This window comes from Neolamprologus multifasciatus, chromosome 20 (assembly GCF_963576455.1).
Source record: "Neolamprologus multifasciatus chromosome 20, fNeoMul1.2, whole genome shotgun sequence".
NCBI lineage: Eukaryota > Metazoa > Chordata > Actinopteri > Cichliformes > Cichlidae > Neolamprologus > Neolamprologus multifasciatus.
Window position 1 is genome coordinate 23,986,131 of NC_140458.1, and position 23,823 is coordinate 24,009,953.

The following is a 23,823-nucleotide window of genomic DNA, read 5'->3' on the forward strand; positions in this document are numbered from 1 at the left end:
TGTGATCAAGAACTGTCTCTCTAACAACCATGCCTGGTTTTAATGTAGCTTTTATCCCCTTTAAAGTCATCTTGTGCACTTGGCTCACAACTCCTGCAAAATTATTTTTATTAATGTCTGGCTCTCTTCAACAGTGTGTCTTTTGTCCCATCTCCCTTCCCTAATACCCAACTGGCCACGGCAGACCACTACCCTTCCCTGAGCTCGGTGACAGTGGGAAGGAAAAACTCCTGATGAGCAGGAGGAACCCTCAGACACAACCACGTTGCTTGCTCAAAGCTAAACAACAGATCGACCCTAAATTTCATCAATCTTTCAAGCTAACAAGTATCAATACTAGGTAGAGATTTGCGAATTACTGATTTTTTAAGAACTCCCCGCATTAAGTATTGTAAGAACTATGAGCGTTTCACATGTTTTGGTTCATGCAAAGTGAAAGGAACATTGGGATAAGTTCAGAAAAAAATATTTCAAGTAAAAACCACAGTCTGCCCCATCATAAAATTACACCAAATGTGAAAACAAAAAAAGATACTCTTTTTCCACCCACTACCTGGCATCCATTTATGAGCGAAAATAACAGGGTTTAGTGGAAAACAACAGCGTCTGACAGAGAAAATGACTCATCTCTCACTCCATCCCTCCATCTCTCACTCTCCATGTTCTTCTTTTTTCTCATTACCAGCTTGAGCACATCCTGTACATAAAAACAAAGCTCAACTTGAATGAGAACATAGACCCTAATACTCTACCCAGCATACTACCTCTGTTCCCAGAAGCAATTGAGCAGTCGGAGGGAAAAAAAAGGTTAAATAACACAGTGTCTTAATTATATATTATATAGCAGACATACACGCATTTAAACAAAACAAAAAAGAACTAAAAACATTCTTTATATAACCATATTTCCAGATATAATATATAAAGTGGTGGCATGAAGTCTGGATTGCTTGCCAAAGTTTTTCATGTAGTTGTGGCAGTTTGCCTCCACCATCAGCTGATTTATTCTGACATTAGTAACAGCTAGTGGGAGAATCTACTGGGAGAGTTTGACTAGATAAGATTCATTTTCCTCCCTCACATAAGTCTTGTGTGAAGGTCAGGTTCCTGCTAAAATACAATTATTGCTGAGAAAGTGCAAAAAATATATAATAAATAAATAAAAAATAAGAAAGTGGCTCAGGTAACTGGCAAGCCTAGCAGATGTTAGAGCTTGATTAAAGCTTAAGCTCTTCAATTATTCCAAGGGTAGAGGGAAATGAGACCCCTCAGACTCCAGCCTGTTGGTATCATCTGACAAGACTGGAAATATCTCCAGGACCCAAAATTTTCTATAGTGCTATATATTTGGATTTTTGAACTCTAAAATTGCACAAATAGATGCAGATCTAAAGACTGTCAGCTTCAATGTCTATACATATTAATAAATTGAAAATTGTCCCTGATGCTACAGTCACATTCAGAAAGATTCTTTTAAGAATTCAATAAGATCCAGGTTTTGTTTCCAACATGTGTCATGAATATATAAAATATGCCGAAGAAATGGGAACAAACTGTGTGATTTTGACAAATTGTCTAAAGTTGGTTCTTTGCTAAACTCTCTGCTTCAACCCTTAAGTTTGGTGCCTTTCTGAGGTCTGAATGATTCATATTTAAGGGGGGGAAAAACCCTGAAAGTCTTTAGGTTTCTAAAAGAAAATTTTGAAAGACCTTCAGAAAACCTTGAAAACTACTGCTCAGAAAACACTTTAGAAATATTACAAGAAAATCTGGTTCCTTGGGAAAAAAATTAAGTATCTGTAGCATGGCTTTTGTACAGTACTGTACTTTTTTTTATTTTAGCTTTTTATTTAAACTTTATTTAACCAGGAAGATGCCATTGAGATTAAAAAGCTCTTTTTCAAGGGAGACCTGGCCAAGATAGGCAGCAGCGTCTCACAGTTACAGAAATTACTCAATTAAACACAGGCAGCAGCAACACACATGCAAAAATAAATGGAAAAAATTAAATTCAATAAAATTCAATAAAATTAAGTAAAATTCAATAAAATTCAAATAAAAATAAAAAATCAGTTAAAATGACAATCAATCTAATTGAAACAGTTACATGTTATGGACTTGGCCTCAAGGATTCGTAGTTTAGACTTAAAAGGACTTAATGAAAATGTTCCCAGCCAAGGTTGCTAAATGGACAAAAGCTCCAAATTCAGTTCGGACAAATGGAACAGAAAGCAACAAGTAACCATACGGACTAAGAGAATACCGATCAGCATGTTTCATTGCAAGCAGGGAACATATATAAGAAGGCAGCAACCCAAGTATTGCCTTATATATAAAACTGTATAAACGAGAGTTCCTCTGACTTGCCAAAGCAGGCCATCCTACCTGAAAGCATAACTCACAGTGGTGAGTCTGAAATCTACAGTTAGTGATGAACCTCAGAGAAGCATGATACACGGTATCAACCATTCAAAGACATTGAGCAGAAGCATTCGTATATAGAATATCTCCATAATCCAGCACAAACAAAAATGTTGCAGCAACAAGCCGCTTCTTTGTATTAAAAGAGAAACACAACTTATTTTGAAAATAAAATCTCAGTTTTAACTTCAGATTTTTCACAAGATTCTCTACATGTGGTTTGAAGGTGAGCGAGTCATCCTTGTATTCAGCAAAAAAACACTTAAATGTTACAGCATTTGCTTTTTGTTAATTATATCTTGTGGACAGAATAAAAACAGTGGGGGGAAAAAGTAGGATTTTAGTAATATGATAGGCTGGCACATCAAATATAGCACATTTTGCAAATATTTTGTACTCCGTCATTTACAGACTCCAGCTCTAACAGAGGCGGGCTCAACACACACACTGCAGCACTTTGACATTACAAAACCTCAACCAGCTCTGGTGGGGCAAGGAATATAACTTCAAAATACCCAAGTCTGTCCAGTTTTCGGTAACTGAGGCTTTCCCCTGTTTTCCAGTCCCTGAGACATAAACATTAACATCAGCAGCAGCACTGCTGCATAAATGCTTTCAGATTAACGCACTGAATTGAAAACAAGAAAAAAATCTCTTGGAAAAAAAAAGGTTCACCCTCATCAATCTTACTTCAAATGTCAGCTCAAATGGCAAAGGGCAGGAATCAGCAGTTGGGCACACTACATCAAGAAAGTCCAAATCTATTTTCATTTTACTGGATAAAGAAAACAACAGTTTTGACGACAACAAATAAGAAACTATAGAACCACATCTGATGTAATATAATGTAATGGTATTAGATTCACAGAGACTAAGGACAATGAATAATCTGTGTGTGCATAGGTGTGTCTGTGTGTGTTTTGGGGGGGGGTTTAAACAGCATGTGAAGGACACTTGTAAGATGCTCGTTTAATGTGAAACCCCACTTAAAATAAAGGAGATCCAGATTGCAAACAGCAGGACGTCTTTCAACAAGCATGTATGTGCATGTATTTGCAAGCGCATGCTCTAAGGCACAACTTCAGTTTTGGCTTTTTCTGGCAACTAACTAGATAATTTAGTCTGTGTCAACACCCTGGTTACTGGCCCTGTCATGCCCAATTTCATGGTTTGAAAAATGAAGTAAGACTTACATGAAGATTTATTTAAAAAGGCTTTGGGCATGAAAGGAAATAAAAGAGAATGTGAGAGAGGCAAGATAAGTAGCACCAAAACAAATTTGTGCTTGATTAAAAAAATATATAAAATATAAAATATATTCTGCCCTCCATCTGTTTTAGTGGAAGCCTTCTGACACTCAGAGGTGCCTTTTGCTCATATTGCTTACCCATTTAATCAAATGTCACAGGGCAGTTCCATAAAGAGCCAGATACTCATGTGACATTTGCCACCTGGACAGGCGGGCAGCGGGGGGAGAGTGAAAAACAATGTTTTCACTTCACTCACAGGCTCCAACGTTGACTTTAAAAGCCACCGAAAGAGCCCAGGGGACTCTCACTGACATCTTGTGATGCTGCATAACAAGGGGAATTTTGGTTTTAAAAACTAATTGTGCCAAGCTTTGCCTGAGCAAGTTAAAATCATTTAATTAGAATGTCGTGTTTCTCTCCTGCAAGTTGTGTAATGTATGTATGGTCCGAGGGTAAGATGGCGCCGCCATTGCGTGCAAAAGGTCGGGAGCCTTATGAAATTTCCCCTTGTGGGACTAATAAAGGTATATCAAATCAAATCAAATCAAGTTTCACTTTGTGCTGCTGCAGCTTTTAGATTACACTGACAGCATTCAGTTAAAAAACTGAAACTGATCTACTAAGGCTGTGGTTAGTGCCATAATGCGGATAGATTTTCTGTTTGGCAAGTAAATCAGAGAAAGCTTTCTGCCACACTGGTGGGTAAATGTTTATACTGAACCTGATATGTGATAAAAGGCTCAGAGAATCACATACAGATACGCCGCTTCTGTTTTTGTGTGTGTGTTTGTGTCATGATTTGAAACAAAAGCACACAGCTTTTTGTAACCTTTATGTGTAATGCCACGCCCTCTTGGCTTTGATTAACCAGAACTGTAACGCTAGCAACGAGTGTTGAGTAGGGCAGAGTCATTACCGAACACTGCACCGTCAGGTGCAGGTGGCCAAAACTCATTCACCATGCAAATTTATTTTAACATTGAGTGGCACATTCAACAGAACTTGGAGATTAAAACTTTTTGAGTTGTATTCTAAAATTGTCCTCTGGCAGTGTGATTGGTTGTTTGTGTCAGACGACACCTGTCCATCACATGGCTATCTTTAAGTTTTTCTTTTGCCTAATTGCTTTTAAAGAGGATAAAAGGTTTCAAAAACAATGCTTGTCCATGTAAACAAACAGTCAAACAATCCTTTTAATGCTGTATGACCGCATTTGTTGTTATTCTGTTTTGTTTTGGGTTTTTTTTTTAACTTTTAAACTGTTTTTATGATTGTTAAAAGATGTTTATCGATTGTGCCCTATATTTAGCTTGAATTTCTTTTGGTCTTTAAATGGCATTTCCTTCTACTGAGAAAAGCCACTCCTTTTCTTTTTCTTTTTTTGAAGGCATCTTTCTCTAACAGTGATTTCATTGAAGTTGTGCCATCTGCCACTGCTTTTATGGATTACTTTCTTGACATTGGTTCAGTAAGTGAGAGCTCACAGAGAAGGGGGGGGGGGGGGGATTTGTGGCGTAACAGACAAAGACGCACCCTTAAACTTACACATGGAGCCTCATCAACAAAAGATTTTACCATTTGAACATAAACAACTACGGGCGGCTGTCAAAATAGGATACGTAAATCTAAATTTGTGAAGGAACTCTGAAAGTGCAGGTCTGTCAAACAGGACGACTATTTTCTAAACAGGAGGTTGACATCACCACATGTGAGAGTAGAATCTGATTTTGATTGGCAGCTTTGAGTCTGCGGTAACCAGTATAACTGTAAACAAGTGGGATATGGGAGGGAACAGGCTGGGCTAAATGGTGAGCGTGCAGACGTTTAGTCCTGCTTTCTTGACGCCTGCAAATGTGCTTGAATTAATGGATTTTTATCTGTTTGTGCATGCAGATGCATGTATAAGTTCATATACCAAAAACAGCAGCCACAAGGTCTACAACAAATCATTACATACACAAAGAATTGCAGAATACAAAAACCACAACCACAGAACAACATGGGGAGAACACGGAGAAACTGTGGGGAGAAGAGAAGCTGGAGGGAAACGATTAACTCTGTTTAGACTCGTGTGTGTTGTTTGTTGCTTGGTTTTTCTTCTCTGGGTTACTGACCGCATATCCAAGAAAAAACAAAACCGCTTTCTCCCGGTTTCAATGTCTCTCTGAACACACACACACGCAGTAATGCACATGCAGACATACAAAAGTATGTACACTGGAATTCAGCTTTGTGTTGTTTTTGCAAACACAACACAAGCCCAATTCACAGTGTCCTGCTAAAATACTCAGCTGATTGAGAAGTGAAGCCCAAATATGAATAGCTGTTGAATATTTACAAATTTTACTGAAACAGTGCCAACAGCATTGGAGCCTTTTGGATCTTTGCACATAACAGACAACTGTCTGCTATATGCAAAATGAGGCAGATTACTTTTAATAGCAATTTAATAATAATGATTAGATTTATTTATTGCATTCATGGGAAATAAGCTAGAAAAAGGAGCACTGATTAGGAAGTTCTTGGCAGAGTAATTCTTGTCCATCAGCACACAATGCATAACCGATTAGGTTTATCAGTGTCGCTGCCCGCTCATTAGGGCAGATCTGATCTACAACCCTGGTGGTCTTAAACAGTCTTGGAAGCAAGAAAAATGTTTGTTTTGTTTTTTTGTTGATCAACAGGGCATATTGTTTCATGTTATCGAACAATGGCGGTCCTTTAACATAGCTGGCAGACAGCAGGAAAAAAAAGGGACAGAGGAAAAAGCATCTCTCGTTGATGATCATCAGGAAAAACTAATCTGTACACCAAGGTCTGTGGGGTCTTGTAGGAACAAAATTAAATCAGGTCATCAGCAGTCTGGGGTTGCTTGCTAGGTGTTTAGCAAAGGTTACCATGGCAACAAAGGAAGGAAAAAAACACATTTGTTAAACTGAAAGACCAGAGATAGACCTGGAGATACTTCGTTAAGCTCCAAATCCTACAGGTCTTCTTAACATCAAAGAAACATTTTTTCATCTATATTCATTATGAAGAGATTTTCTCTTGCTAGACTACATCACTGTTCCCCAGTGATATTTATCATATTATGGCCTGTAATTAGTGTGAACAATTTCTCTTGGTATTTTTTACAATTAATCAAAGACCAAAATCAAAAGTATTCCATAGTTAACAGAACCTAACACTCAAGCAGCCAAACAGCAAAATCCAAAATTGTATAACTATACACACATCATCAGCATTACACTTTTTCAGCCAAAAAACCAACATACAGTGATATGCATAACACTAAACACACCTGTATACATTTGTCAGTGATATATCACGATGTCACTTCCTTGTAGAGGTTGATGATAAAATAATAAATTGCGCAAAAATGTTCCTCAATAGCAATATGAAACATGCTCAGTGCTCAAGTTCATCTAATCTATAAATGGCAGGCAACAAAAAAGGCCAATGACAACGAGAATAGCACCGTGCTGAACAAATCAAGTAGAGTCACGTCATGTCAGGTTAACAGCATAGGAGTGGGCGGCAACAGCATACGTGCTATTGTTTGGGCTGCTGCACACTAGTACATTAGGATTGAGAGTTCAGGAGGATAGAGATAGTTTGGCCATTTAAAGTCCGAAAAAGAGAACTTAAAGCATTTGCCTAGTCAGAATTAACAGTTTAGTTTACTATATGTACTCATGTTTTCTATTTTAAAAACAGTTGTACAACATTGCAGTACATATATCATGTTCAACCTTTGACAGAATATAAATATTTTAAATAAATATTTTCATATGAATACACTTATGAACCACTTGTTCAAACACAACAAAAAGTGACTGACACACGGCGACTTAACTGTACACACACCAATCAGGTTTAAGAGCTATAAAACAGCAACACGCGCATTAATTGGGTGAAGTGATTAAACAAAATAAGCACAATTTTGAAAACGACCTAAATTAAGTAATCTCAGGACAGGACAACCATCTTTATGCATTCAACTAAGAGTAACAATTAACTCCTTTACATCAGTAAAGACAGTAAGCATCAAAATGAAGAGCTAAACATCTGATTCATAGGCCAATATGTAGAAATAATATCAGCTAAGTTACAAGGTATTTGTGGAATGACAACGTTATGTAACTGCTGCTGAATCCAGTCAAAGCTGCCATCAGGGAGTCTGGATGGAAAAGAAATATGAGCCCGAGTTCAATTTGGGTTCTTCAGATGTTTTCCTTTTTAAAATTGAGTTGACTTCACTTCTGACCATGGGCCAGGATCACCATATACATACGTATACTTTATTACATATACGCTGCATCTGAAACACACAAAAAAGTAATTTAAAAAAGAGACCTTCTCATTTAAAAACAAAAACAAAACGTGACCACACTCTCTTTTAAAGTAAAGCATCACTTAGATGCTATGCAGATAATGCTATTTTCATCCATAACCCATAATAACTAGAACTGAGGAGCCAAACCTTCAAACAAGTACAGCACTTAATATAAATCTACAGCGGAGATAGACACTGATGACTAACGTTTATGGCCTTCCTGCTTGCTTCAACAGCCTCTCTACTTAAGTAAAACATACGACATTCTCATTTTCCAATCTCGTAATATATAAACGTACCTGCATGCTGGGTTTTGGCAGTGACTCTAATGTGAAAACCATATGAGACCCAAGGCTTAACATAACAGCTGCTGCAAACCACCACCACAAGGGAAAACTTAACTAATTTACCTACACACATTCTAACATTAATCATGACATTACCAACTACACAATGACTCACAACTGTGTGCTTTTCAACCTGTCAAATTGCAGTTTGTATCCACACATCATTTCACCCATTTAATGAGAGCTGTCATCTGAGAAGAGGTTGTAAGGACAGCGGTACAAATTGATTTTTCTCTAAACCACATTTTTGATTTGTACAGATACAGATGAGTGGTATAAGTGAAAGAGATTTCATACACCTTAATTAAGATTTTTTCTTTTCTGCTGCATGTCTACTGTATTCCTTGTATGTTATGGCCCACATGCTTTGTTCTGTACTCAGTGGACGAGTTATAATAACATGTCTGGAATTTCATATGCTTCTGTTTTGAACCCTTCCATCATAACACTATAATTTGCCCACTAAATAAATAAAGTATTTGTTACCTTGAATCTGTTTTCTGAAACTTCTCTGGCCTAACTACTGCCTGGTGGCATACTCACTATCACAAATCTTGCCTCCATTGTCTGCCTCACTGTGGTGCAAATAATTTCCTTTCCAATTTCCTTTCTAAGGTGAATTAAAATACCTCACCTCCCTGCTGCCCCTGGCTCCCAGCCAGCCCAGAGGCCTCTGAGGCTGGAGGATGGGGGCGAAAGCCTCTACCTAACCCTGACTCTGCATCATTCATTTTCTCTCTCAGGATCTTTGTGAAATTTATGATCCATTAGGAAAAAGCAATAAAAATGAGTTAACACTGTCCAAACCTCTGTAACAGCATTTTATGTTTGCTGCTAAAGTACACTTTTTTCAAATAAAAAGAACATTTGTGACATAAGTAATGATATAAATTTACTCTGTATGACACATCCCATCAGAAGTGTGCTAACCCGTCCTTGTGATGCTCTACCAGAACTCTACTCTGTGTCTGCTTTAGGACTTGGTTTCATTCTGGTTTCCAGCAAGTGGGACTTAGGACCGGCGACCTAACATTCCACTGTTTGGCCACAATAGTTAAAAAACACACTGGTTGTTTTTGCTCCATGCTGAATAACACTGGAATCTCATAAAACTCAGAACTGTGCATAATTAAAGGGCTACTATAATTAAAGGTTGCTACTCTGTTCACCTAATATGGATGGAGAAAACTACAGCAAAATGCTAAAATAACACAATGTGTCACTGTTAAATACTACTGAACATACATTTTTTCCTTCTTCATTGTGACACCAACACGTCTTTACAATGCCCAGCCTCTATCATGCATGCCAATTAACCCACTGCTGCATCTGTTTGAAGAGAGACCGGGCCAGGGATAACAATTCATGGCTTTCGTTTTGCTCTGTTTTTCACTGCTTCAATGTTGAGGTCTAGGCTCTGAGGAGGCCAGTCCATGACTGATAGTGTTTGGTTGTATGTTTTTCTATTCAGGCATGCTTTTCCTCCTGCATTGGCAGTGTGATTGGGATCACTGTCATGCTGAACACCACTTTTGTCAACCAAATTCCAGTTATTATTGCATGGTGGAGGAAAATCTGGCACGTTCCTGCGTTCATAACTCCATCAATTTTGAAATGCACCATGACACAGCCTCCACCATGTTTTACAGACGGCTGTGCAAACTCACTGCTGTACTCCAGTCCAGTTGTCTGTAATTTGGCATCTTTTTTTTTTTTTTATTCAACTGAACTAATGTGATGGAAACAATTGTTGTGTTTTTGTTACAGGCTACTAAGAAGAATTACTAACGATAAGACTGCATCTTTGCCAGGTTGTCCATTATGTGTAGACACAACACTGGTTTAATGTTCAGTGGCCAAGTGACTAAACACACACACACAAAACATTTCTCTGGAAGTGGTCAGATGCAATTATTGTACAGCACTTTATTTGCACAGCACTATAATTCCCTAATGTGATTTCTGCTGTTTAAATGTATTTTCTTCGTTGGTTCGTAATTTGTTTTTCCTCAACCAACAAAAAACAGTTTTTTGTCATTTGTTGAAAAATCTCTGAATCGTTTGATCACTTTTTACACAATGACTAAAAATATCCTTCCTTCCAGGCAATGTTTTTTCCGTTTTATTGATCTTCCTGAAACTAGGCCTCACACAGCTAATTTGTATAAATGACTTCCTGGTAGACGTGTGCACAAAGAGTGACCAAAATGGCCATCTGAAATAGCTAGGTGCGCCTGGCCACTGAGCAAAGTTAAAAAAAAAAAGGAACCATCTAGTGCAGTAAATAAATTACATAACCGCAAATGGTGTAAGCTGACCAAAAGGACACAATAATGGCAATGTGAGAACACATTAAAATGCACACACACACACTCAGGAAGTGAATCTGCAAAACAGAGAGAAGGGAAAATCTGAGACTGAGAAAAACAGTGATGGGGAAGTAGCAGGAGGTGACAAAAAACTGGGAGAATTGTACATGGTGTGGAGAAAGTGTGGGGTTACTACACAAAATCAAAATCAAACAGGAGCATTTTCTTTGCGAAACACGAGCTCGGAATACACACAAACACACACACACAGACTTCGGCATAGCCGCCAGATCCAGGAATGTCGGATCTTGCAGACGCCCACAGCCGCCGACACTGAAATAAATGTCATCCACATAGACTCAGACTAAAGTATGTCACAAATAGGGATGGGGACCGGTATCGTTCTGACATAAACGGTAGTAACCAGACCGAAAAGCAGCGCACATTTCGGTGCTTTATTTCGGTGCTTTTTTTTTCCTGAGATGTCATACACTTTGGATTCTAGCCAATCATTTTACCTTTCCAAGGATAGTAGGCGGGCCCAGGTACATACGCTCTTTTAGAGCAGAGCTACAGATTAAAAATGCCCAAGGTGAAGCGGTCAAATTCTGGCTGTACTTCATAGCAAAAGATGCAAACTCAGCACCCTGCAACAAGTGCTTTAAGGTGATACTCTGCAAAGGAGGTAACTCCTCGAATCTGATGAAACACCTGGCGACGCATAGCATTTTGTTAGAAGCCGAGAAATGCGCTGTATTTGATAGCTTGCTGCAAGACCTCACACCGAGCACATCTACTGCAGGTGTGGTGCCTGTTATCGGACCTGGAGTTAGCAACATCCCCCCCAAAAAACCCGAAGAGTAGAGTCCTGGCCCCTAGCCCTGCCAGCCCGGCCAGCAGCCGTTCTTCTCTGCGTGAGTAGCTTAATGTTGTTCGTGTGTAAGCTAACCACGTTATTACATTAATGCACGTAAGGTGAACTAGCAAACACCGTCGTAGTTACATGCAGCTGTCTTCTTGTTTGATGGCAGATACTCCCTTCACCCTGGCCAAAAAGGCTAAAATGACCAAAAAAAAAGTGGAAAACAGCTAAACATGAGAGGTTTTTGGACAAAGTTTGTGTTTTTCCCAGTGTTTAAGCACTGCTTTCAGCCAAGAGTGATACCATATATGTCCTATAGCTGCAGAAAAGGCTAACAAAAAAACAGCTGAACACGAGGTTTTTGGACAAAGTTGGTGTTCTCCATTCTTTAAGCACCGGTTCGAGCACCGGTTCGAGCACCGTTTCAGCACCGGCACCGTTTCAAAAGCACCGGTTTGGTACTGGTATCGGATAAAACCTAAACGATACCCATCCCTAGTCACAAACACACACAAGCACAGGAAACATCATGAACGGGCAGACACCAAAATATAGTCATCCATCAACCCAAATCTTGCTAAATGCTCAGAATGTGCAAAAGATAAAAATAAAATAAATAAATAAATGTATGGACACAAACCATATGCACTAACTAATTTTGAAAAGGCAGGAAAATGGTGGTAGTTTTGACACCAGTAGCTGACAAACTTTAGTTATCTGTCAGCATGCGTAGCAAAGAGACAAATAAGTAGACAGAATCAGCAGACTGCTCGATTTAGAGTTTTCTACTAAAAAATATTACTGTTAGCATAGTGCAAATATGAACATAATCGTAGCCTTCCCTCAGATTTCTATTTCCTAGAATAGAAATTTTCTCTCTTTGGCTTTAAATGTAAACCCTTACCACTCCTGATCTTGCCAAACATCATAACAGTGCCATCATTTCAGACATGTGTGGGATAATTCAGTAATACCACGGCATGAGGTACAAAGCAGAAAATAAAACAACAGTGAAAGAAACTGATATATAAGATATGTGCATTATTAAATTCTTTGTGGTGCTTTTTGCATTTTGTTTTTTTACCATTTTAAAATGCGCAGTTATGCCGATGCTCAATCACAACTGCAAGAAATAAGTAATGACACTTTATTTCCTTCCAAATTGACTTGAGTCACAAAACTGCCACCAAACAACACACACCAGTAAGCCTGTCTACAAAGACAGCATTTTAGGCAGTTTTATAATAACTGGCGCTATTGGCTTTGCTTCATGAGAACAGCCTTGGTGGCCTGAGCCATCTTTTACTTCTTCACACACCTCCTGCTGTTTGCTGCCGACTAACCCCGTCTACACTTCTATGGCTGTGTTTTCTATCCAACTTTGTTACCCAGCTCAAAGAGCATAATGGGTAAACAAAAACAACAAAATATTCCAGTAACTCCATAAAAATTATAATACCACAAAACTAGGGACAAAAAAGGGATTTTGAGATTCATTTATATGTTTGAAACAGTAAGACCTTTGTCAACTGAAAATGTACTGTTTCACATAATATTGCAAATATTCAGAAAATACTAATACTACAGATAATACACACACACACACCTCAGTTTCTTTTATAGAGTTCAAGTTGCATCATTTTCTAAAATAAATCATTTGGTGATGGCAGAATACAGTATACATATGTTAGAGAAAGAGGCTGCCAAGCATGTCTGCGCAGCAGTCTACTGTACTCTCTGGAGAGCATACTACAAGCCTCTATCAGTGTAGCACTAAAACAAATGTGACCCAAGCAAACTCCAGCTACTGGCAGAAGCAAACAGAGCTTTAAATGGTACAAAATGCAGCGCAATGAGCGATGGAAAATAGAAACAGGACAGAGAGAAACCGGGGCAGAGAAAAACAAAAATTGTAAAACGCTGGCAGAAGAAAAAGAAAAGAAGAAACAACAAAAAAACAATGACAGAATAAAAGGCAGAGACTGCATGATATAGTGTGACAGAGCACATATAAAGACATATTAAGACTTTACTGCTAACAGGAATCTGACTTAAGGACAACTTTGTAACCAAACCGAAACGCGCGCACACACACTCACACACAAAGAAAAGAAAAAAAAAAACAGGGAAAGCTGCTTTGAATTAAACCCATCCTGTATGCATTTGCTAGTGGAGAAGTATGCAAATAAAAATCTCTTACCACCTGTGGAACTAATTAACATAACACCACCATAGGAAAAACTCCTTTTTGAGATCCATTCTTAATCTGTTTGTTTCTCCCATTTAATTCAAAATAAATATTATTATATTATATTATATTATATTATATTATATTATATTATATTATATTATATTATATTATATTATATTATATGTATTAATGCAAGCCACAATTTATATTGTCTGATTATTCAAGACAAAGTTCTAACTATAAAGTTTATTCTTTGAAGGAAAAAAACTGTTTTCCTGACACCTTAAAAAAATATCAATTTTATTAATGATTTTGACAACACTTTAGAAGGACAGTTTCAGAGCTGGAGCTCAGTGGAGAGTTAACCCTCTCAAGGCAGGCGTTGCCGATTTGCAACAGTTAAAAACTAACAACCTGATTACCCCACATACATATTTTATGAGTTTTTTTTACTCAGAAGTACCACTGCAGGACTTGGTTGTGCATCAGCAACAAAAAGTTTAATTTGAGTCTGAGAGGGTTAAGAGGCTCCAGCCATCACCATAACAATGTGAGCTCTTTGAGCAATAATGTGGATGAGCTTAGCGATGTGATTGAGACCCAGAGGGCTTACAGAGTGTACTCCAATGTGTTTCATGGAGGAGTTGCTATACTAACACTTCCTAAACGACAGTGTGATCGTACCTGGCCTTCAGGATTTTTCGGGTGGACAGAAACATTAATCTGAGCAGTAAGAAGAAAAATGTGGGAAGAAACGCTATTTGTCTAAATCAATACAACATTTGGATTCCTCTATCATCTGATGCAGAGGTCATCCTGTGGTGAATAATTATGGACATTAAATGGATACATCTGTAACAACATTCTCAATTCCGCTGCCATAAAAACAGATCCAAGAAAACATATTTTACTGTTTTATATTGTATTGATCTCATAGCTTTTACTTTTTTAGCTTTAAAAAAAAAAAAAGAACGTATTGTAAACATTGACATCAATCATCACAGAATTTCACAAGCTACTATTTCAAACTATTTTAGAAACTCTTGAACAATTTGGAATGGCAGAGAAACAAACGGAAAATACGAGTAAAAACAAAATCCAACTATAAAGAGTTGGAACTGACTATTGCAGGCCATAATATAATATTATGAATAAGAGAAAATAATAGTGAGAGAGTGTGTGTTTCCCTGTGACTGTGTGTAAATACACAATAAAAGTGCTCTGCCTCTGAGCCAAGATATGCTTTGTCTTTGCTTTTTCTGCTGGTATCTGCCTGTTGTTTTAAATTTACACTGGATCCAAAGTGATTATGGTAAATGATAAATGGCCTGTATTTGTATAGCGCTTATGTACACGTGTCAAAAAATCTGCACGAAAGCAGAAGTAGTGAGAAGAAGGACATAATCACACCAGTAGTAATGACCATAGAACCTGTGTGCACATATACAGTGGATTGCTTGGTCATCCACTGCCCTTCTGGATGACTAATTATCGGACAAAGAGGATGAGATGGGCGGAGTCTTCTGTAAGGGGCCCGTTAAGCAACAGCCAATCGTCTTCAGTGGGGGCTTGTCTCTCTGTCTCTGTGCTAAGGTAGCATAAGGAAAGTGGAAATAAGAATGGGGGGAAAAAAGGGCTCAGAAGAAGGGTTAGCAGCTCAGTGAAAGCCCCTTACAGTGGGCCTCCGTAGACAGACACAGTAGGAGAGAACCATAAGACAGACAGAAGCCTGAATCTCATTTCAGAATTTCAGAGTTTCATCCTCCAACATTTCTCTGCAACAGTCAGAAATTCTACGATCCTTTTGAAATGAAATATTGACATGATGAAAATGCTATGATGTTACCCATTTGAGGGACAGCTGAAGCCAAAATAACATTACACTAATCAATGACCAGTCCTTACACCAATTTACTGCCAACTACACATAGCTGCTTTCATTTTAATTCAAATTACAAAAAAATTACAAACATGTTTTTTGTCCAACTCAAAACACTCTGCACTGAAGGCTTGGTGTTGAGAGCTGTCCGTCACTCTCCCTGTGTCTTCTGTTAAATAACAGTCCAGTTAGCCATATTCTCATGCACTCTCTGAGACACATGTGCTCCTGGGTTTAATGAGTGACTACAGTAATGAGCCAGTCGTGCTTTTAGTGTGGCTGTAAAACACATCCAAGTGAAGTCTCACATCAGTCTAATTAAAAAGCCCAAAGTTTAAATCAATGGAAAGTGTGTCTAATCTTCCACAGAGGTGGCAGCGATGGTAACAAAAAGCTTTTCTGCTGCTTTAAGAAATATCTTTTGCATTTTAAGTTTGGCTGCCTTACTTTAATTAAAATGAATCAAAGACACTTAATGATTTGTGCATTTCAGGATAAACAGTCACAATTTGATTCCTTCTTTTAAAGAGTGTGTATCTTGTCCTCCAGCATGAGCTGTAGAAATAAACTGTGACTGGCTTATTTTTGCCAGCCTGTGGACAAGGTTTTCATTGCATAGACTGAATCTATGGCTGATAGACTGCTTTTCTGCCAGCTTCAATACCATCTGTACATATATCACTCTCATCAACATTCAAAAAGCACAAAATGTGACGCAGAACCTCTAAAAGTCTGTTCCATGTCTATGCTTCTTGTATTGGGAGTTTGCTACTTATTATTTTAGACCTTGGCACGTTTTTAATCACCTGAACACCAATCTACCTCTGCAAAGACAGAATAGTGATTTTCGTTGCCTGTTGTCCTCTAGGCACATTAAACTGTGCAGGCCATGCTAAAACAAATGCAAGCCCGTGTTTTATTTTAAATCAGTCTAACGGGTAAGTGGATGATGCTGTACGTTAAATTGACTGATCTTAGATCTTTACCTGAAGACGTCATTTCACCACCGCAGCAAATTTTCCAACTATTCAACAAAGGTACGGCCACTTTCAATTTAATTTAAATTGATCTGGTTGAAGGAAAATGTCCAAGACCAAGAATCAGTAATAAATGTTTTGTTTAAAGCCAGAGTGCACAAACACTAACACGATCATATATTACACAGAGATTGTGTTAGACTTGCCATTATCAAAAACGAAACAGCTTCAGCAAACAAAGTCAACACCACCAATCTGTTTCAATACTTGAAGCACAATCATATTGCATAATATCTTATGGGCAGGGATAGCTCAGTAGGTAGCGTGGTCACCCCATGATCTGAAGGTCGGGGTGTTCAAATCCACTGAACAGCTACTCTGAGGTACCCCTGAGCAAGGTACCGTCCCTACACACTGCTCCCCAGGAGCTAGATTGGTGGCTGCCCACTGCTTCACTGAGTGAATGGGTTAAATGCAGAGAGGAATTTCCCCACGGGGATCAATAAAGTATGCATTATTATTATTATAAAAACCCCACCTTGATAGATAGATAATACAAAGTAGCAACACATTTATAGTACAAATGTGCAAATGTTGTCAGTGAACAATCATTCAGTCAATTCAAGGCAAAATGTAATTGGGATTTTAATTTACTGCCCGGCCCTGGCAAGCTCTAACTTCAACTCATTCTGTTCTGTTATTATTATTATCATTAGTAGTAGTATTTCATTTAACAGTAGCTCCACCACCAGAATTTTAATCTGTCGCTATAGCAGCGTGCAGTCTGATTTTTCTGTTAAATGGATAACAATATCCGGTTACTGTGACCTCTGACGAAAAACCCTCACCCAATATTCAACCATCCCTGCAATCTTGAAAACTACATCAAATTAAAATGGCTCCTGACAAAACATTTTATAATCCCTGAGAAAAGAATTTCCAGCAAGAGCACAGATGAACTGCTTGTCTCTTGATTGGAGATCTATTATCCAAAAAGCTTTTTATTTCCAGTGGTGCAAGCATTTTTGCCTTGTGGGAATTGAACCTCTAACCCCAATAGTGTTATGCAAAGTTGCACTTGACCACAACATAGCGCACAATCCCTGTGATCTACGCCACTGTTTACCAACATTCCGTGTGGGACCCAGAGAAGTTGCAGCTCTGTGAGCGCTACTTGCATGGTAACCTGTGACCTTAGGCTGTGAGGTCAGCTGCTATTGACGTTTATCTCGCCAAATCCCTTAGGGCTTCAAACAAGACCTAATCAGACTAACCACAACACCAGAACCTCTCCTGCATTTATGTTGTAGCTACACAATTACCTCTCATAAGGAATCTATTAGCCCCTGTTGAGCATGTTCGCATTAAAAAGGGAGGTGGAGAGGAGATGTGGCTATGGGAATAAAGGAAAATCTATTACATGTGAACACCACGAAGCAGAAAAATATCAGTTTTCCTCAACTGAATTTCCGATTTATCATTCATAGCAGAAATCCAACAGCTGGCAGGCTTAAAATTTTGCAACTACAAAACACCTGGTGTCTTTTAGTCCTTTCCCTTGGGGAAAAAACTTTGCCACACAGGGAGTGATGTGTTTGTTTTTTAAAAAACAAACAACAAAAAAAACGGAGGAGATAGTGGTTGGTGTGATCACCAGAGCAGCAGAAGAAAAAAGAGAAAAGACATTGTATTGAGTTTTTTAACTGAACAGAAAAAGGTCAGAGAGAAAACACTGAAAGCATTAACAACAATATATGGACAAATTAAAACACAAGAATAAGAACACTGCTACTGTCAGTATACTTTAAATTTGTGTCCACATATCTTTGACGGTATTATAAATACTACCTAATAATAGCCTGATTCATTCATGTGTGGTAAAGGCCAGCAAGTGCTTATCTCTCTAAGCCCAAAGACAACACACCATCCTGATCTGATGATGGTGGTTGAGCTAAGCGGTACTGCTATTGGCTAAAATGAAGGACATGATATTTCGATCTGCTCTGCATTGTCCCCTTTTTTCTGATGATGTTGCACTGTTGCTCTCCTGTATGGTAGCAAGCTCTTCAGCATGAATTTTGCTGCACATGTAAGTGCGTACCCAAGGAAAACTATTTTTTTGCAACCATGACTGACTCAAGCTGTAACGCTCTGAGAAGCAAAAAGATTAAAAAGAAGAACCTCGTCTCTGTATCTCTACTAGGATTGTGCCGATGGATGATGACGATATCCATCAGCACCAGGGATCAGCAACTGTCAAACCAGTAGTGATAGTTTGCTATAGTTTTAAGCATTTCCACTTACAAAATACTTGAATCACAGTAATGTTTTTCACACCAGTTGATATTGATATATATCATCATATAAATCAAATCACTATTTCTGTCAAGCTTAAAGATTCCTTTTTACTCCTAAGATATGAGATTAATTTAATTTATTTTTGTCAGAATTTGAACATGATAAATATACTGCAAGACATTTACAACTGTAGGTGTATATATAATAAACTAAACTCTTAATTCCGACCAATCAAAGGCTTCAAATGTTACAGAAGCATACAAACCAAAATGGAAAACTAACTCCTTTGGTCAATTCCAAACAAATAACAAGAACATGATATAAATGCAAAATAAATCTCAAGAGACTACTCTGTATTATTTCCCTTATGGTCCAGGGTAAGCAAGCAATCAGCAAATTTAATGGATACTTTAAAAAATGTACAGGAAGTGCATCATTGTCTCAGTGAAATAGACAGTGAGGCTCATATATGGATGTACAACTTAACCACAAATCCAATCTGGCAGCAAACTAGAAGAAGACACAGCTATTCAACTGTCTCTCTATGCCTCAGCTGTGAAAATGCCCTCTGAAAGAAGTGACTTTGGCCAGGGAGTGGGCAAAGAGTGTCAATTACTTTAATCAGCCACTTAAATTCAACATGTGCTTACTGGCACCATGTCTTTTCAGTATAGTAGTCTGCTGCATTTGCAAAATCACTGTCTCTTTGTGTTATCATTTATTGTTTTGCTTTATTATTTTATCACCACGCCCTACTTGCAACACAGATGCAACATGTCTGCTGGTTGTGCAGAGCCTATTGTCCAACCCTAATCGCTAATTTTAAAAGCTGTCCAGGTTAAATGTAAGATTAATTAGTACAATTAAGGACATAGTCATTTTATTCAACAAGCTAGTTCACTATTTGGATCGAGCAGCTTTAGAAAAATAACACTATTGCTTCTGCAGGTGTTTTAATCAATAAGGAGATGAACAGAAGTATTCAGTTGAACTCACACCAGCAAATGGCCAATTCTCCAAATCAGACCCAAAGGTTTTTGTGTGCAGCATGCTGAATAAAAAAAAATAAATTAAAAAAAAGCCCTTAAACAATCAACAAGTGTTGTTGAAAAATGCTGACAACCAGGGTATGGGGTTACCATCTAATACATACCCTGATATTAAAAACTGATATTTATAGGACTGATTTCAACCAGGGGGTTTGGTTTTATTTTGATTATATAATGAGTCTTCCCCCTAAAATTTTACATTTTTAAAGTGATGATTTTCTATCCCCATCAGACCAATGACTCTGCTTATCTTATCTTCAATGTTTTTACCCAAGATCACTTTCAACATGTAAGAAAAGTGGTTGTGCCCGCATTGCCACGAGACTTTAGTACACAAATCACAGATGACTTGACTGGCATAAAGTTAGACAAAAAAAATGTAACACGCACTAACAAGTATGTGTGCATGTGCACATGTATGTACATGTGCATTTCATATTCCTGGGAATTTCAAAACAGCACTCTCCACCTTGAAGACTCTATGCATCTGTTATCATTTTACAAGTTGCCTGTAACTCTGCGAGTACAAACCTCTCAAGCACAATGTGCCCCACTAAGCACCTCATTACAGAAGAAAGGTTCTGTGTATCCCGCTAAGGTAATAGGTGGGAGGTAGGATCCTTTAAATGATGGAAATAACACTGCAAAGTGGCAGAAATTACGGTTTCTGCTTCTATTCAAATTCATCTCAACTTCTAGCTTCTCCCATACTCATAGAAGTGTAATAAAGTGAACACTGATCAAGTGCATGATGAATCTTTGCTAAACCCTGTGATAAGTGTACCATCTCACTCTATGTGAGTCGATGGAGGTATATGGTCTAGGTTGCACCCTGCAACCTTAAATTTGATAAGGTGTTAAGAAAATAGATCGATGAATCGTTCCTGGCAATATGAACGTAAGCAGCCACGAAATCATGTCATTGCACAGGCTAGCATTGTGTTTTTCCTCGGGACAAAGGAGACCAACAAGCAGATCAGAAGAGCTATAGGCAAAAAAAACCCAAAAAACAGATGTACAAATAATGCAACAAAACCATAATATGACAAATTACCAGCTCATTTTCTTCATTTTAGCATTAACTTTCTGATGCCCTGGTTGCCTTGGCATGAAAATGGTAAATGGACTGGTTCTTATATAGCGCTTTTCTACTCTGTCCGAGCACTCAAAGCGCTTTATACAGCTAATTCATTCACCCAATCACACCCATTCACACAAGCACTTCTAAGTTTAAGTGCTGAGTATCTAACATTCGTACACATTCACACTCCGATGGATGCATCGGAGAGCAACATGGGGTTAGTATCTTGCCCAAGGATATTTGGCATGCAGACTGGAGCAGCCGAGGATCGAACCACCGACCTTCTGGTTAGTGGCTGATCCGCTCTGCCACCTGAGCTACAGCCACCCACGTACAGAGACTTTAGCACTAAAAATAAAGCAAACAGCTATATAAACAAATAATAATTAAGTCAAGGAAACCACTCTCTGCGTGAGTGGAAACATCCCAAGAAATATGTCCTGCTCTTCCAGCGAGTAAAACATTTACCTCTTCTTATTTAAAGCAAGCCTAACAGTTTGTTGTTAAATTGAAACACATAAGAAACACAAATGAAATGATGGACTGTCCTCATGATGGACTGAGGATGAAAGACGCACAGGTTTCAGGATAGTTAAAGGATAGTTAAAGGATAGTTAAAGTTTACTTTGTGAAAAACAAACACTGAAATTAATCACTGGATGGTGTAGCTTTGACCTTTTAGTGGATCTTATCTGCTAATGCATATTTAAGACATAAAATAGAATGGGACAGCAGACTCTGACAACATGTCACCTTACTGAAGTCTATGCATGTCAACTCTGCTCCCCTTGGCTCCATGCTAATCTGTCCATTTGTCTTTTCCCTGCAGTCTCCTCAGCACCAGAGGCTGACAACCTCTGAGAAAGAAAGTGTGCAATTATTTGCAATTATTGATGTGTCTAAAGCCACATCAATAATCCGCCTGCTGTTTTGCACACCAGGCTAACACATGTTCATTTTAATGCAGTATAACAAAGGATAGGGATTTGCGCATTGGCCCTGCTGCTGGGCTGCAGGGGAGGCGAACATACACATGTGGAATGTGGGGTAACAATAACACAACACACAAAACGACACCGGGATGAGGCGAGTGGAGAAGCGGCAGAGCTTCACAAATATCACAACACGGCACAGCGAGCAAACAAAGCGAAAAGCTTTTTTTTTTAATATACAGATTTCATTTTGTTTGCTCGTGTTTAACTGATAAGAATCGCCACGCATGCTAAGCGAAGCTGTGATGCACCACAAAACCAAGCCAGTGAGCTCAGTCTTACCTGATGTTGCATATCAACCTTCACTTTTGTACAGTAGCAGAGAGGTGCCCAGATGTTGCAGCCAGGTCACTAACTAGTGGAGCTAAAGGTGAACAATTTTCCCCCGCGTTGAAAAACTTTGCCCTCTGTATAAAACAAAAACTGTAAACAGAAAAAGAAAGAAAAAAAGACAAGTGAATCAAGCAGGACTGTCTAACGGTCAGTCGGAGAGGTGGGAGTTGGGTAACGTTACCGCTGACGTGCAGTTATTTCGTGCATGGAAACACTGTAGCGCCAAACGTCATTCTATAAATCTGGCGATTTTAACGACCTGACGTGCACGAGGTAAACACGTCCTGAGGAAGGGGCTTTGGACTTTTTTCCACAGTCATTTCACGGGCTCGTGTGTGAGGAGCAGTAGTTACACATGATGCAACACTTCATTCAAACTAAACTTTGCAACACGTCCACGCCGCTTTGCCATTAAACGCTGTTTTGTTTGCCCGAATAGGACTTGGAGCGTACAACCAAGTGCTTACGTGTAGCCAGAAAATCTAGCAAACTGAGCATTTGCGATACCACCGGAGGTTACATGGCGTGTAAATGTGTCGGTACATATTCAACTGACACATAATAAAAAATACTCTTTTTTGCCCCTTTCCTTTTCCCTCACACACAAGCGGGCTGAACCTGATCGAGGACCGGACTCGGGGTAGTAAAAGAAAAAGAAGAAAAAACAGCGGTACCAGCGGTCACACACCGCCAAAGTGTCCTTTAATTTTCACACGCCACGCTTATTACTGAATTGTTGTGTTACAGTAGCGGGACGGCTGTGAAAATGGCCTCTCTACAATGGCATTACACCTAGCCTCACTGGACGCATTGTTTGTGTCAACTGCATGTCAAAATAATGCAGACCGCTAGAGAGCAATGACAACAGCTAACGTTAACGGCAGCACCACTTTGCTGGCCTGAGAAGCGCGTGTACCACTCGGCTTGAAAAGCAGTTTTAAGCTAAACGAAACGAGAGGGGGGAAATGGCCTAAGTATAATGCTACAAAAGTGTTATAACACATCAGACAGTGCGAGGCACGCCCAAAGGTACGGGAAAGTCTAAAATAACTTACATTAGTCCATGCGAAAAGCAACGTAGGCAGACGCTCCGTTAGTCCAGTTTTTTTCAGATCTGTATCAACATAGATGGACAGCACTTCTCCGTAGTCCCGCCCCACATGGTTTAGCAGTCTGGCATATCTGTACATATATATAATCCCCCTCCCCAGATGTCCAATCACAACTCTCGACTCTGGAATAGTATCTTTTCCCATTGGTCGAGAAGCTTATCAGTCTCGTGCTGAGTTTCCAGCTGTCTCCGTACCATATAGGGGTGTGTCGTGACGTAGCGGTAGATAGTAAACAATTGCGGCAGAAATAAACCTTAAGAATATAAACTGAAATAAGGGGTAAAGTCGAAAAAAGTAAGGGCAGCTTTTAAAGTTCAGGGCGTTTAGCTGTATGAATCTATAAAGATGTATACTAAATATACTACACATGTTTTGACCAATTCACG

The 23,823-nt window shown here is 38.8% G+C and overlaps 1 protein-coding gene across 1 annotated transcript in view; it reads right to left on the reverse strand.

Annotated features, from left to right (window-relative positions):
- The window catches only part of LOC146494961 (vitamin D3 receptor A), a 79,029-nt gene extending 55,516 nt beyond the window's left edge, over window positions 1–23,513 (reverse strand). Inside the window, exons 1-2 of the mRNA XM_085145294.1 lie at window positions 23,381–23,513; window positions 22,275–22,415 (exon numbers count right to left, since the gene is read on the reverse strand). The gene's annotated coding sequence lies outside the window, so the exon portion shown is untranslated. The remainder of the gene's footprint in view (window positions 1–22,274; window positions 22,416–23,380) is intronic.
- Between the last annotated feature and the right edge of the window lie 310 nt (window positions 23,514–23,823).